This window comes from Squalius cephalus, assembly GCF_949319135.1.
Source record: "Squalius cephalus genome assembly, chromosome: 2".
In the NCBI taxonomy this organism is placed as follows: Eukaryota; Metazoa; Chordata; class Actinopteri; order Cypriniformes; family Leuciscidae; genus Squalius; species Squalius cephalus.
The window spans coordinates 46,845,852-46,859,620 of record NC_137123.1 but is presented as its reverse complement, the minus strand read 5'-3'; the positions used below and the strand labels follow the sequence as shown (position 1 = coordinate 46,859,620).

The window sequence follows — 13,769 nt, the reverse complement described above, 5'->3', positions numbered from 1 at the left end:
CATAAGCATACTTGAGACACTGCAGTGACATTAAATGTCGCATCTTGATGTCACGTGCATTTACAGGATGTGTGTGAACGCACGCACCGATTCCAGAAAATCACTGGCATTGTGAATGAACCAAAATCAAACGATCCGAGACAAATCCCGGGACACATTATCAGTGTATTTTCCGGAATCTTGGTGTGAAAGTTAATTTAAAGAGATAGTTTATGAAATGTTTAGTTTAGAAATGTTTCACTGACTCTCATAACATTCCAAGCCTGAAGGACCTTTTCTTCTGCAGAACACAAAAAAATATATTTTGAAGAACGTAGAATTGTTGACGATTAGGGATGAAAAAACACTGGACACCACTGGCTTGCATTGTATGAAAAATATCTTCTTTTGTGTTCAACATAAGAAAACAATCCATGTATTGCCTGGAATAACATGAGGGTGAGTAAATGACAATGTTCTTTTTTGGGTGAATTCTCTCACTTATGAAAAAGCAAGCAAGTCTAATTCCTTGTTCCAGCTGTCAGTAGTGGGAAAACTCGAGTTTCAGCACTTACGATCTCAAAGCGTTCCATTGATTCTGCGTTCTAGACAAGTTGGAAATCCAAGTTGTATACTCCAAGTTGCCAAATATAGCTGAAATAACCTAACTAAACGCAGCTTATGTAGGAAGAGGCGTGTTGTTTGGAAATAGTGTGGAAACACTAAATGGGGATCTCAGACAACTTTAGAAAATGTGAGAAGAATGAGACGTCATAATGAGGAGTTGAGTGAAGATGATGAGCTTATAAAATAAATCTATAATATCTAAAGATCAGTGTATGGAATGCACGTCTGTAACTAATGGTTTAAAGTTCCCCCTTTTTTTAAGGTTTGCTTTATGTAACTATTTAGTCATGATTCCATCTATAAATAAGTTATAGAAATGCATATTTTTCAAAATGTCAATTTCAGATGTTATTTTTGGTTAGTGTCACCATATAATTTAATCTTGTTTAGGCCACGTTACGTTTTAGGCTTGAATGTGTCATGTTGTAATAATGAACTTGAGATTCACAGGTGCACTTGACTGCATTATCAGCTTCTCGCCTATAGACTTGAACACCTAATACGCATGCGCATGACGTCACAGTTTTTACAAATTCATGTTTTTGAACTTTACACGGAGATGATAATGGCATTATTTTCAAAAACTTGCACTTTGAAACCCATTATCAAATGTATGCACTTTCAGGTCCCCAAAACGCTGTTGTCATGTAAATGAACGGCCAAAACGCATACATTTTTTGAAAATGGTGTGGCCCTGTGGTAATTATTTGACACTTAGCTAACTGGCAAACTCCAGTAGTAACGAAACGATCTATATGGAAACTAACGAGTATAAACCTTAATTTAACAATTAAATAATAAGTTATAAAGAAACTTAACACCTATAGGATTCCGCTGTAGATGCCATCTTCTGGTCAGACGTAGGAATTCATTCTCACACTGCATTATAGGTATTTTCTAGCCGTTGAGTGTAGATCAGTTGTACACTTGTTATTGCGATGCAATGTGAGATTGAATGAGTGCACTGAATGTCCACTATGGATTAGGACACCACTACAAATGGCTGCCCCCCCCAAATAGTGCCCTGTTTCAGAATGGTGTTTGAGCAGGACCGAGCTAAATCCTGCAGAAAAGTGGCCCTCCAGGAGCAGGATATGACATCCCTTATTTAGGTGTAGCAATTCACAAGGAGAAATATTAGTTTTCAGACCACAATGAAAGCAAAAGTAAATATGCAGCTGGCTGGTTAGAAATGATGCTTCAGCAAGTAAAGCTAGGGAAGGATATCACTACATTTGCTGGATGTTGTGGTACATGTAGCCTAATGTTCTCCCAGCTTCCTATGATCTCTTAAAACCTCTTCATGCAAATTAGAGCCAAGGGCTGGATAGCAAAGCTCTGAATTATTGACATTGCCCTTGCTTACAGTGTCCAGAACCTCTGCACACAATCTCTGAGGACCAGAGCAAAGCTGAAATTGGGCCATAAAGAATGAAGGAATTGAGGGAGGTAAAAACATTCTAAACTTTAAAGCTGAAGTGTATAATTTGAGATGTTAAAATGTTTTCTCCTATCCCAGCCTAACATGCAACAATAACTAGAAGCCTTCTGCAGGTTGATTTCCTCGTAAAACGGAGTTCAAGTTTGACATCAACAAACGTGAGCACGTGACGCAAGTGCGTTCTGAAGCGGCAGTCACTTCTCGCGCAAGCTTCACAACATGCTGACGTTTGTCAAACGTGAACTTATGAAGCTGCGTATGACAGTTGGCCAGAAGCATTGGTTTATAATATTTGGTTAAAATATTAGCATTTATTTTTACACAATGATCAATCTGTTTCAGAAGACAATAATTCATCAACCGGGGTCATATGGTTTACTAAGGGTGCTCTGATCATGATTTTCGGGGCCGATCACCGAACACTGAAAGCAGTATCGGCCAATACCGATCACCAAAATAAATACTACATAACTAGTTATTTAGGGGTAATTTAGCCATTTTTAACATCAATATATTAAGTATCAAAATTAAGAGATAAGAAAGTATCATAAATTGACAACTCATTTATTAGCAAGCAACATATTCCATTCCCTCTCATAGAGGTAATTAGAAACAGCTTGGAGCTTAACATATTGCTTTCCTGTGAAATAATAATAAAAATAAAAATAAAAAAAAGAATAAAGTCTTTATCAGCAGGAAGTAGGCTAATCAAATGTAAAACACTGCATAGTCTTCACTGTATAAATTAAATAGATTATTCCTACTAAATCTAAAGAGCAGCGATTTCTTTGATAAATACAATTTTAATTCTGTCATCATTTACTCACCGCCGACCTGTATGAATTTCTTTCTTTTGCTGAACACAAAAGATGATAAAGATATTTTGTAGAATGTCGGTGGCCAAACAGTTGATGGACCCATTGACTTCCAAAGCATTTTTTTCCCATACTATGGAAATAAATGGGAGCCATCAACTGTTTAGCCACCGACATTCTCCAAATATCTTCTGTGTTGTTCAGCAGAAGAAAAAAATTCATACAGGTTTGGAACAACTGAATGAATGAATCTTATGATTACCATCGTGTTCACTGGTTTTTGAAGCATCCCATACACTTGCATTATATGGACTCAAAGGGATGGATTATTTGTCTAAAAATAATAGTTGCTGTTCATCTGAAGTTTTTGCTCCGAGTCCTAACACACGATCGGTTTCTCATTTTATTTTGGCCAATCTCTATTCCGGACTTGCGCACAAAATGCATTACAATCATTTCCCAAAATGTAATTTGTGTGGAAATATTAACTCTGTAAACAGGACGTTAACAGAGGTCAGAGACAGAACATGCTGAAGACGGACGCAAAGAGGAGAACAGAGACACGCCAACAGAGAAATTACTGTAGCAGCCACACTCACAGGTATATAAATATATATAAAATTGGGGGAGGGGGTTATATGACAGACTCTCTTCGGAAAAGCTTTGATTGCATTACCTTTACTTCATACCTCCGTATAATGCCTGTTTATAAGCGCAGCACTGCTTTTTGTACAGCGGTAACAGAGGAAATGCTATTTCGCTGTTGTTCCATAAGCGCCACCTACTGTCTGAGAGTGAATTTACATTTTCATTCAGTCTGTCTGCTGTTTTTATTTTGTGCAGGTGTGTCTTATGTAGCTTAATTTACCTAATCAAGACAGACCATTTTGTTTTTACTTTATATCCTAACTATACAACCTAATTTAAAGATCAAAAATCAAGTTTTTAATGTTTATATGACTATGTGGTGCTTTTAATATGCTTTAAGACAAACCATGTGCAAATTCATAGGTTGTGTCGATTACGTGGAGTATTTTCTCCTTAAAACTGCAGTGAAAAAAAAAAGAGTCTCAAAAACACGGTTTGAATTCGCCGATGTTTCTTACGTCACAAACTACCTAGTAAACCAATCACGTCAAAATCCAGGCGGGCTTTAGCATATCATTAACTGCTGCGTAGCAGACAACACCTGTTCTGCAGATTTGTTTTGTGAGGGATTCTATTCAGGGGGTTGAATAAGTCATTAAAAGCTGCAGTTTCAGTTAAATTTGGGGAAACCACTTGAAACGTGTTGTGTTGAGCTATTTCAATTACTTTTGTTAGATGTGTTCATTGCAAACAGCTGAAAGTCTATACATTTTCCCAATTAAACATGAGTTGCAATGGGGGTTGAATAATTTTGATTACAACTGTATGCTTTTCTGCACTGACTTTCTATGATGTTCAAAGTGTTTCTAAGGATGCTGATTTTTAGAAGGCAGACTGAGATGGAAAATGGGAACGTGGTTTGTGTAACAATAGCAACACATTATTACCTGTTTGATAACGTAGTCAAGCCAAAGGCTAATCATTAATTACCGTTATGTGTCCGAAGTTGTAGAGAGTGATACATAAAACGCATTACCATTCTGATACATCAAGTTGTAAATGAGGATGTACGAGTATACTAAATATACTAAATGAAGCAAGGGTATAGAGCTACATTCAAGCTATTTTGAGGCATGAATTTAAATGTTTAAATGTGCCATTTTGGTGATCAAAGATAAGTTTTAAGGAATAAAATTATTGACTACAGGGGGACTTAAATTAAAAAACAATAGCATCTTTGGATCGTGATTAAATTCAGTGGTTGCCTCTAATTTCAAATGGCTATTTTTTGCCTGTTATAGAGCAAATACACTAATCAATTTGCTGTAAAAAGGGGGGGGGGGGGGGGGGGGGGGAGTAAATAAATATCGGCAATCGCTATCAGAATCAGCAAATTTGCTTGTAAAAAAACGTAATCAGCAATGAAAAATCTAAATCGCATCCCTAAAATAGAAAATCATTTCATTAACCCAATTCCACTTGAAACTACACACTTCAGCTTTAAATGCTTGAGAAGAGATCTAATGAAAAGAGCGGTGGAGTGGAATAAGACCAGGTGTGAGGATTACATCTATATTCACAGATTACCTGTGACAAGACAAGCTCTTCCTGGATGAAGTTTTTAGAGGAGATCACTACAGAATAAGACAAATCCGATTTCCAAATTTCTAGACATTCATCAAATATTAGATGTTTTGTGAGGCTGGACTAACAGCGTAAGTCATCCGTGGGGTTTGAACAGAGGATGGAATCAGTCAAGTGACTAGTCACATGATTGGCCTGCTGTGACACACCTGCACATACAGGAAAGAGAAATGAACTGAACACAGTGAAAGCGAAGAAACACCCTGCACCCTTTCATCACCAGGCAGTGTGTTTAAAACAACTTCACACAGCAGTTAACGCTCAATACACAGATAGTGTCGATGCTCAAAAGACTTTTGGCACAGCAACAGGAATAAGGGAGATAATGCATATTAATCATCGTTGTTAATAGCACACAACAAGTTCTGTTTCCTCAACAAATTAAGCCTAATTTTCTTGAAAACAGAGTGCTGCAACTCTAGAGACACGCAAAACATAATGACTGAGGTGGCATAAATTTCTCAATCTGCAAAGATCCAATAGAAACAGTGAAGGAAAATATTGAGAAAGTAAAGAGCTCATTACAGCAAAGCAAATAAACACTCCATAATTCATCAGAAGAGGGACAGGGAGGCAGTGTGTTCACAAGTGTGATTCACAGAGCAACACAAGAATTCACCACCCATACAGCAAGGGCATTCACCCAAGACATAAAAAAAAATAAAAAAGAGAGATAAACAGAGCAAAAATAATCTCTCCAAATGTCACCGAAGGAATTGAAGAAACATTTGTGGAGAAATTAAGCCTTAGTTTGCAGTGTTTTGTTTAGATTTTCTACCAAACTTTGTTTTGGCTACAGTAATAGGAACATAAGAGTCAGGAAGTAAAATTATCAGTCATGATCAGATCAGTTTTATTATACTAACATCAAGATTTCTCACAATGATTTAGATAACAGAAAGTCCAGCGTTTGAAAAGGCAAGTGTTTGTAAGCAAGCAGAGCTCTCAAAAACTATACAGACACTTTTATTTTAAACTAGACACAGGCCAGGGTGGTCAACTACTCATCCAACAACCGACTAGTCAATTATATAACTGACTAATCAGCACATCACTACAACAGCCAAATGAAAAAGAAAAAACTGTTTGACTGTCCAGCTGTGGGTTTGCTAACGGTATTACCCTAAGCCAAACATCCAATTAGTAGCTAGCTAAACAACAACAAAACAACCAAAAATAGTTTAACCAGCTATGTTTTCACACGGTTACTGTTATGATTGCTTTCAGAAGGGTTGCGTATAAATTTATTACCTTCAACAATACATTAAGACAAATCAATTAGGTTACATTAAAGCACATTGTTCTGCTCCTGGGATGCACATAAGAAGTTTTGCACCAATCTAGACTGGAGCCAGTACTGAGGCTGCAGGTTATAGATATTTAGCCCATTTATCTGCTGAAACTAGTCTGTTAGTTACCCTACTAAAGGGATATTTTTAGGGCACAAAGCACATGTCCAAATGGGAGCTAACTGACGTCACAGAACATAATTAAACAAGCTTTTCTTGACAAGCTGTTCAGACAACCCACTAAATAGCCAATTAAAATATGTAGTTTTGCATACCTAAAACCAAGGGATGTACAGTGTGTAGTCAGCTAATTGTTATGCAAAAGAAACCTCTTCAGAGTGATACAAGAGCCCACTTTAAAATTATCCCTCTTATTATGTAGCTACTTGCCAAATTACTAAATCAAACAAGAAAAAAAAAACATTTCCTCAAGATGTCTCACAATACAGACCCTTTCCAAAAAATTTGAATATCATGGAAAAGTTTATTTATTTCCATAATTCCATTCAAAACGTTAAACTTCCATAGATTATAGATTCAGGGCCCACAACTTAAACGATTTCAAGTATTTAGCTGTTTATTTGTACATAATTTGGGCTTCCAGCTCATAAAACCCACGAAAACAGGATTTCAAAAAATTAGAATATTACATGAAATCACACATTAATTACACAGTGATACCATGGTCATTGAACCAGGTTTTGGTTATTTTGGCAGTGTGGGCAGGTGCAAATCCTGCTGGAAAATGAAGGAAGCATCTCCATAAAGCTTGTCTGCTGAAGGAAGCATGAAGTGCTCTGGAAATGTCCTGGTAGACGGCTGCGTTGAGTGGACAGCACAGTGGACCAACACCAGCCGATGACATGGCTCCCCAAACCAACACAGACTGTGGAAACTTCACACTGGACTTCAAGCATCTTGGATTGTGTGCCTCTCCATTCTTCCTCCAGACTCTGGGACCTTAGTTTCCAAATGAGATGCAAAATTTGCTCTCATCAGAAAAGAGGACTTTGGTCCACTGTGCTTTATTAAATCCAGCGTCAACGCAGCCGTCTACCAGGACATTTTCAGAGCACTTCATGCTGACTTCATTTTCCAGCAGGATTTGCACCTGCCCACACTGCCAAAAGAACCAAAACCTGGTTCAATGACCATGGTATCACTGTGTAATTACTGTGTGATTTCATGTAATATTCTAATTTTTTGAAATCCTGTTTTCGTGGGTTTTATGAGCTGGAAGCCCAAATTATGTACAAATAAACAACTAAATACTTGAAATCGTTTAAGTTGTGGGCCCTGAATCTATAATCTATGGAAGTTTAACGTTTTGAATGGAATTATGGAAATAAATAAACTTTTCCATTATAATTTTTATTTTTTGGAAAGGGTCTGTACATGCTTGAGCGGTCTGTTAAAGTCGTGGAATAACAGACCGCTAGATGACACGATTGAAGAATCAGAATTGAGTATTGCAGGTCAGGGAGCAGTGTAAAAATATAAATGAATGATGCATGGACAAATTTGTGAAAGGTCTGCAAGTACCAGGTAAAGCAAACAATGAATCTACATAAAATGTCACTATACCAAAACAATGTGTCTACACCAGACACAAGTGGGGCGACAAAAGCAAATAGAAGCCATTATAATCAGCAATGCTGTCTACAATGAATGTTCACCAGGTTCACCAGTACAACGGTTGGTAATGAAGAGAGACCACAGTGTGTTTTGCATGCCTCAAAAATATTCTGACAGTATTAAGCCAAAAAAGTTAAGATGCCACTTCACATCACAAACACAAAGAGAATCCCATTGAAGTTGGGAAGTTGAAGTTGTAGGCTACTGTATTAATAGCAATGTTTCAAATAAATCCTATAGGATTTTGCAAGCAAGGTCATGTCTGAGTGTCTTTATGAGGGTATGTATGTACTAAAAATATTTTTTGGTAACACTTTATAAGGTCTCATTTGTTAACATTAGTTAATGCATTAGATAAGCATTTATTAAGCCTTGTTAATGTTAGTTAATAAAAATGCAATTGAGCATATTAGTCTTGCGCAAGACTTTCAATAACTGATATAACAAATACATTTCACTTAAAAAAATGATTAGTAAATGTAGATATGTAAATTAAGTTTAAAGTATTGTTCATTATTAGTTCATGTTAGATAATTTAGTTAACACGTTAAATGAAACCTTATTGAAAAACGAATTTTTCTCTACAAAAGAAAGTCACTTTAAGACAAACCATGTGCAAATTCAATACCACTGCTAAGTATTTTCTCCTTAAAACTGCAGTGAAAAAAAGACAGTCTCAAAACAAGCCAGGTTATCCCAGTACATTTTTCTGTTGATATGAAAAATCGTGTATATTTAGCAATATATTGGGTGAATTGTGTATGACGAATATTACGATGTTATGATGAACTAAATGCCTTTCTCCACTGACGTTCTAAGTTGTTCTACGTGTTTCTAAGGATGCTGATTTTTAGAAGGCAGCAGTCTGACTCTGAGGTGGTGAATGGGAACATGGTTTGTGTAACATTAGCAACACATTACTAGCTGTTTGATAACGTAGTCAAGCCAGAGGCCAATCATATAAATTACCGCTATGTGTCCGACATTGTAGAGAGTGATACATACAACGTGTTAAGGCGGGGCTCATTTGCATAATCATGGTTCCACATATAGGGCCTACTAAATGAAGCAAGAGTGTAGAGTTACATTCAAGCTATTTTAAGGCATGAATAAAAAAAAATTCACAGGAAAAACATTTAAATGTGTCATTTTGGTGATCAAAGATGAGTTTTTGGATACAATTATTGACTACAGGGGGAGAACTGATTTCACCAAACTCCCAGAGAAATTCCATCCTCTGCTTGTGTCTAACTGTTGTGAGAGCGCATGAAAAAGCAGTAACACTCCCTGGCAACTCACACCTCCATTAAAGCAGAAGACATGACAGTCACGTGACCATTGCTTTTTTATTCCCCAGCACAACAAGTGAAAAGAGAACCATTCAAAAACTCATAAGGTATTGAGTGCACAAAGATTAAAGGGATAGTTAACCCAAAACTTAAAATTCTGTCAACATTTGCTCACCCTCACGTCCTTCCAAACCTATATCACTTTATTTCTTCTGTGGAACACACAAGAAGATATTTTAAGAAATGTTTTAACTATTTTTTGTCAATACAATGGCAGGTTACCAATATTCTTCAACATATTATCTGTTGTGTTACACAGAAGATGAAAACAAAAAGTGTTCAAAGTTTAGAACCACGTGAGGGTGAATAAACAACAGAATTTGCAACCATGGTGCATCATGAAGCTCAGCCAAAAAACAGCCACTGTTCAACAACACCAATTACGTCTGAGTCTCTACATTAGATATGTGCATGTTTAGAACAACCCACAAACCATGTGATAAATAGCCTAATATGCAAAAATGTGAAACGTTCACACCAAGAACTATAAAAAAGTTGCAATCATTGCTCTAATTCTGTGAGAATAGATAAGTCAACAGAACAACTATAACAAAAGCAACATGACATAATATTGTTGGAACTACATTTAAAAAAAAAAAAAATCCAGCTGATGAAAGATAAAAGCATTGACGGAGATTGTAAAGAGCTTGAGAATTTAAAGTGAAATACAACATATCCACACTTAAACAGAACATTATTAGGCATCCACGATATATCGGCCTGATAAGAAAATTAATTGGCCGATTCATTAAAGCCGATAAATAATGGATTTTTCCCTTCAGCTGAGACACTTCAGACGCCATGAAGTGTTCACCATGATGGTTTTGAATTGCCTGAAATATGATTGGAATCACTTCAAAACTTCAAAAAAGGAAGATACAGTTCAGTGCAACATGTGCAAAACAAGTCTGTCATATGGGCAACAAATAATAACGAGAACATTATAATTTTGTGCTTAGGACATGACTTTTAATGGTGAGACTTTTGATTTTGCAATCAGGCTCTCAAATTAAATAAAAATTTGGATTTAGATTTATCAGCCAATATATCAGTTACTGGCTTTCAAATATAAATAATTATTGGTTATCCGTATCAGCCAAAATGTTCATATCGGTGCATGCATCCCTAAACATTATCATAATTTGGTGTGGAAGCTAGATAACATTACAGTTAGCCTACCTCTATACTTATCGTTCTTGGTGGGCTGACATAGGCTACTGAACTTTTATTTGTAGATGAGTAACCAGCTAAAATATGTACAAATGTGTAATAAACGAATGAAAAGAAGAGATGTTCCAAATCAGCAGAAATAAGCAAAGCTAGCTACAGAGTTCTATGCTTCAGTCTTGTAGTATGCACTTGCCTAAAGCCGAAATCCACAGTTAAGTGAATTAAGAGCTGATTTATCAGCAGACATACAAGAAGATTTCCCAGTCTTGGATAAGCCCTTTTACTCTCAAATTCATGAACATATAGCAGACCTTTCAACTGAGCAACAGAATCAATTATCTTCCATCACAGGAGAAGCAGAATGCGAGTGAACTTCAAGAAAACTCGCTGGTAGTGAACACCTGGAAGAGACCAGAGAATACAAAGGGAGTCTGCAGTGAAAGGCTGCTGATTGCTGCAACCCTTTAAAACCAAGACTATCTTTAAATCAAAACCACACAGCAGACCTGCTCTTATTTTAGCTGAGTGCCATTAAGAAGTGGTTGGCCTGAAAAAAAAATTCTGTTCAAAGAGCCACATCAGATGACCCGGTTCCTTTCTCTCATCTCCCAATCCGGTCATGCCTTCTTGTGTGCTCTCTTTGTGTCTTGTCAAAACATTAAGGGCATTCAGCAAGTCACAAAGATCCATACGGGAGATGCAAAAGACTAAACCTTGCTTGTCGTCTTTCTTAGTGTAAAGGCCACGGTGTGAAATAACTCAAAATATTAGCATTGACAGATATAGCGCTTCACCCACCCCTATAATGCAGGAGGGAGATTCCGGCGTTTCTCACATGGAAATGGATGTTGTGGAAAGGGTGTGAGAGGACGAAAGAGCTTGCACACTATCCTCTGTGTTTCCTGTTTTTTTTCCCTCTCTCCCTTCCTTCCAATTTTATCAGACCCTTTCCATTGTATCCCAGAGTGACCTACAAACTTCATAAACTTAAAAAAACAAACCTAGTAAACCTAATGGGTCTGTGCATCACCGTCCTGATGCTTTAACTTTACAACAGGTGATAACAACTACTAAAACTAGAGGCACATTGCTTGGAGACAGCTTTTAAACTTGCAAACTGACCTCTGTCTGTTCTCTAGAGAAACCCTCCCTCCCTCCTCCTTCCAAACAAAACTTTATTTGACAACAGATATTACATAAACACATGCAATAGATGGTATTACAAACCCTGTAAAACAAGTTACATAATATTACAGATGATGCTGAAACTTTTAAACGCAAGACCCTGGACTTAAATAGCAGTCCAAATCTCCTTGGTTTATTAATTATTATAAAAGGAAAGCGTTTGCCTATAAATGCAAAAAAAAAAAAAAAAAAAAAAAAAAAAAAAAGTTTTGTATCGCCATGTGTTCATACGGTGTAGTTGTTTTCATTTGTTCAATCACCTGAGGTTGCAGAGATGGATGAAAAGTTCTGTTATTATTAATAGTTTGTGTACGCTGTATTTGAAACTTCCTGAAGAGTTTGAGAGAGAGAAAAACTATCCTTTGACAAACTTGCATCGGCTGTAGTCGGTGCTAACATGTGCTTGTCTCGCGACCTGCACGCGCTGCACATAAATCTGTACATTTTAATAATTTCACACTTACAACGTGCACACCAGGTTAATATTTTCCCGAAAATGCCTATTAAAAAGCGAAAACTCTGTGCGGATATTGGCGGGTACTTCACGTGGATTTAAAGCCCTTCTAGGAGGCGGCAGTGGCAAAGGCTGAACGTCGATTGTTAGCTAGCTAAGCTAACGTGCTAGGTTAACAGCTATCAGATGTTCCGGCTGCCTTTGGTGACACGGGCACAAAATGGAGCACTTTATATTAGAAATGTCATTCTAGAGGAAAATCGGGTAAACATATTTATAAACCAGCTTGTCTTTCGATTGTCCAGCTGTGGGTGCGCTAAAAGTGTTAGCTTAAGCTAAACCTCTTGTCGCTAACCGGCTAAACAAGAGAAAATCAGAATGAATACTACTATTACTTATAAGTTTAGTGATCTTTACTAATCCAAACCGCCAAAGGATCCCAGATATATATAAACACACTGTATAAACGGTGTAGTAAATCATCCAATGCATTTAGAGGGCAACGACAACGTTGTCTATCTGCTGTGAAGTTACATTTTCACCAAACGAGAAAATGGTTTAATTTATGAAATATGAAGTGCGTGTCAAATCTGTTTGAGCAAACAAGCAAAGCAGCGGAAAAGCAAAAAGACAGTTGCTCAAGCTTTTCTATATTCGTTTTGTTTTATGCAGCTACAAAACTCTACTAAACACTGTATTTAGTGTACGTCCTATTTCTTGGGTTAAAATAGTTTAACTGTTACCGACAATAACAACAGTTGCGAAATAGTGCATGCGAGTGATTTCTATTAGTATAAGTGAAGCACTGCAGTTTTAAATACCATGCAAACCTGCTTCAACAGACCAGATAGGCACTCTGAACAGAAGCACATCATAAGCAGCGGCACATATACTAACTATTAACGTTATATACACGAGAAAAGGCCATGCAGTCAGCTTCATATGTCCAATAACTGCATGACGTTGTGTATTGAAGCTGATCACATGGCCCTTTACTCCTACAATTTCAGCCTTGCATGGTCAAGTTTGCGTTTCTGCAAAACACTGCGTTTAAACAAGATGTTTTATTAGACAAATGCATGTATTTACCCTGGAAACTGATGGAAAGACGAACAAAAAAAGCTCCTGTGTATAGGAGGTCAGTTAGTTCCCCCAGATATCCTATCCAGAGTCCAGTTACGGTCACCGGTCTCTCCTCTTCTCCTCTCCGGTTTGCCCGAAAGAAAGATGAAACGATCCTCTGAAAACGAGTTGAAGTTTTACAAGCACAAACCAAACATTTTCATCCGATGAAATAAAGTAGGAGCGTTACGCGCACCCTTCCAGTCCATGAACCAGGGAGAGCTTTTATCAATTATTTATCTTCTGAAAAAAGTCAAATCCCCCTGTAATAATATGTGACCGATCTGAAGAACGCTAGGGATACGGCACACGACTCCGATGCTTCTCCGTTAAAGCGCGATCGCCTTTATCCAACCGATTCCTGTACGACTCCCTGTCAACCGATGATGGCGTCACCGTTTCGTCTAGGAACGTCATCGTGTCGCTTAATTAAGACGTAATTACGTTGCCAATGCCTGTGGAGTGCGGACT

At 37.3% G+C, this 13,769-nt stretch overlaps 1 protein-coding gene across 1 annotated transcript in view; it reads right to left on the bottom strand.

Annotated features, from left to right (window-relative positions):
- The window catches only part of LOC307149385 (uncharacterized protein), a gene marked incomplete at its 3' end in the record, with an annotated part of 91,170 nt that extends 77,490 nt beyond the window's left edge, over positions 1–13,680 (bottom strand). Inside the window, exon 1 of the mRNA XM_079855682.1 lies at positions 13,266–13,680. The remainder of the gene's footprint in view (positions 1–13,265) is intronic.
- Positions 13,681–13,769: the final 89 nt, after the last annotated feature.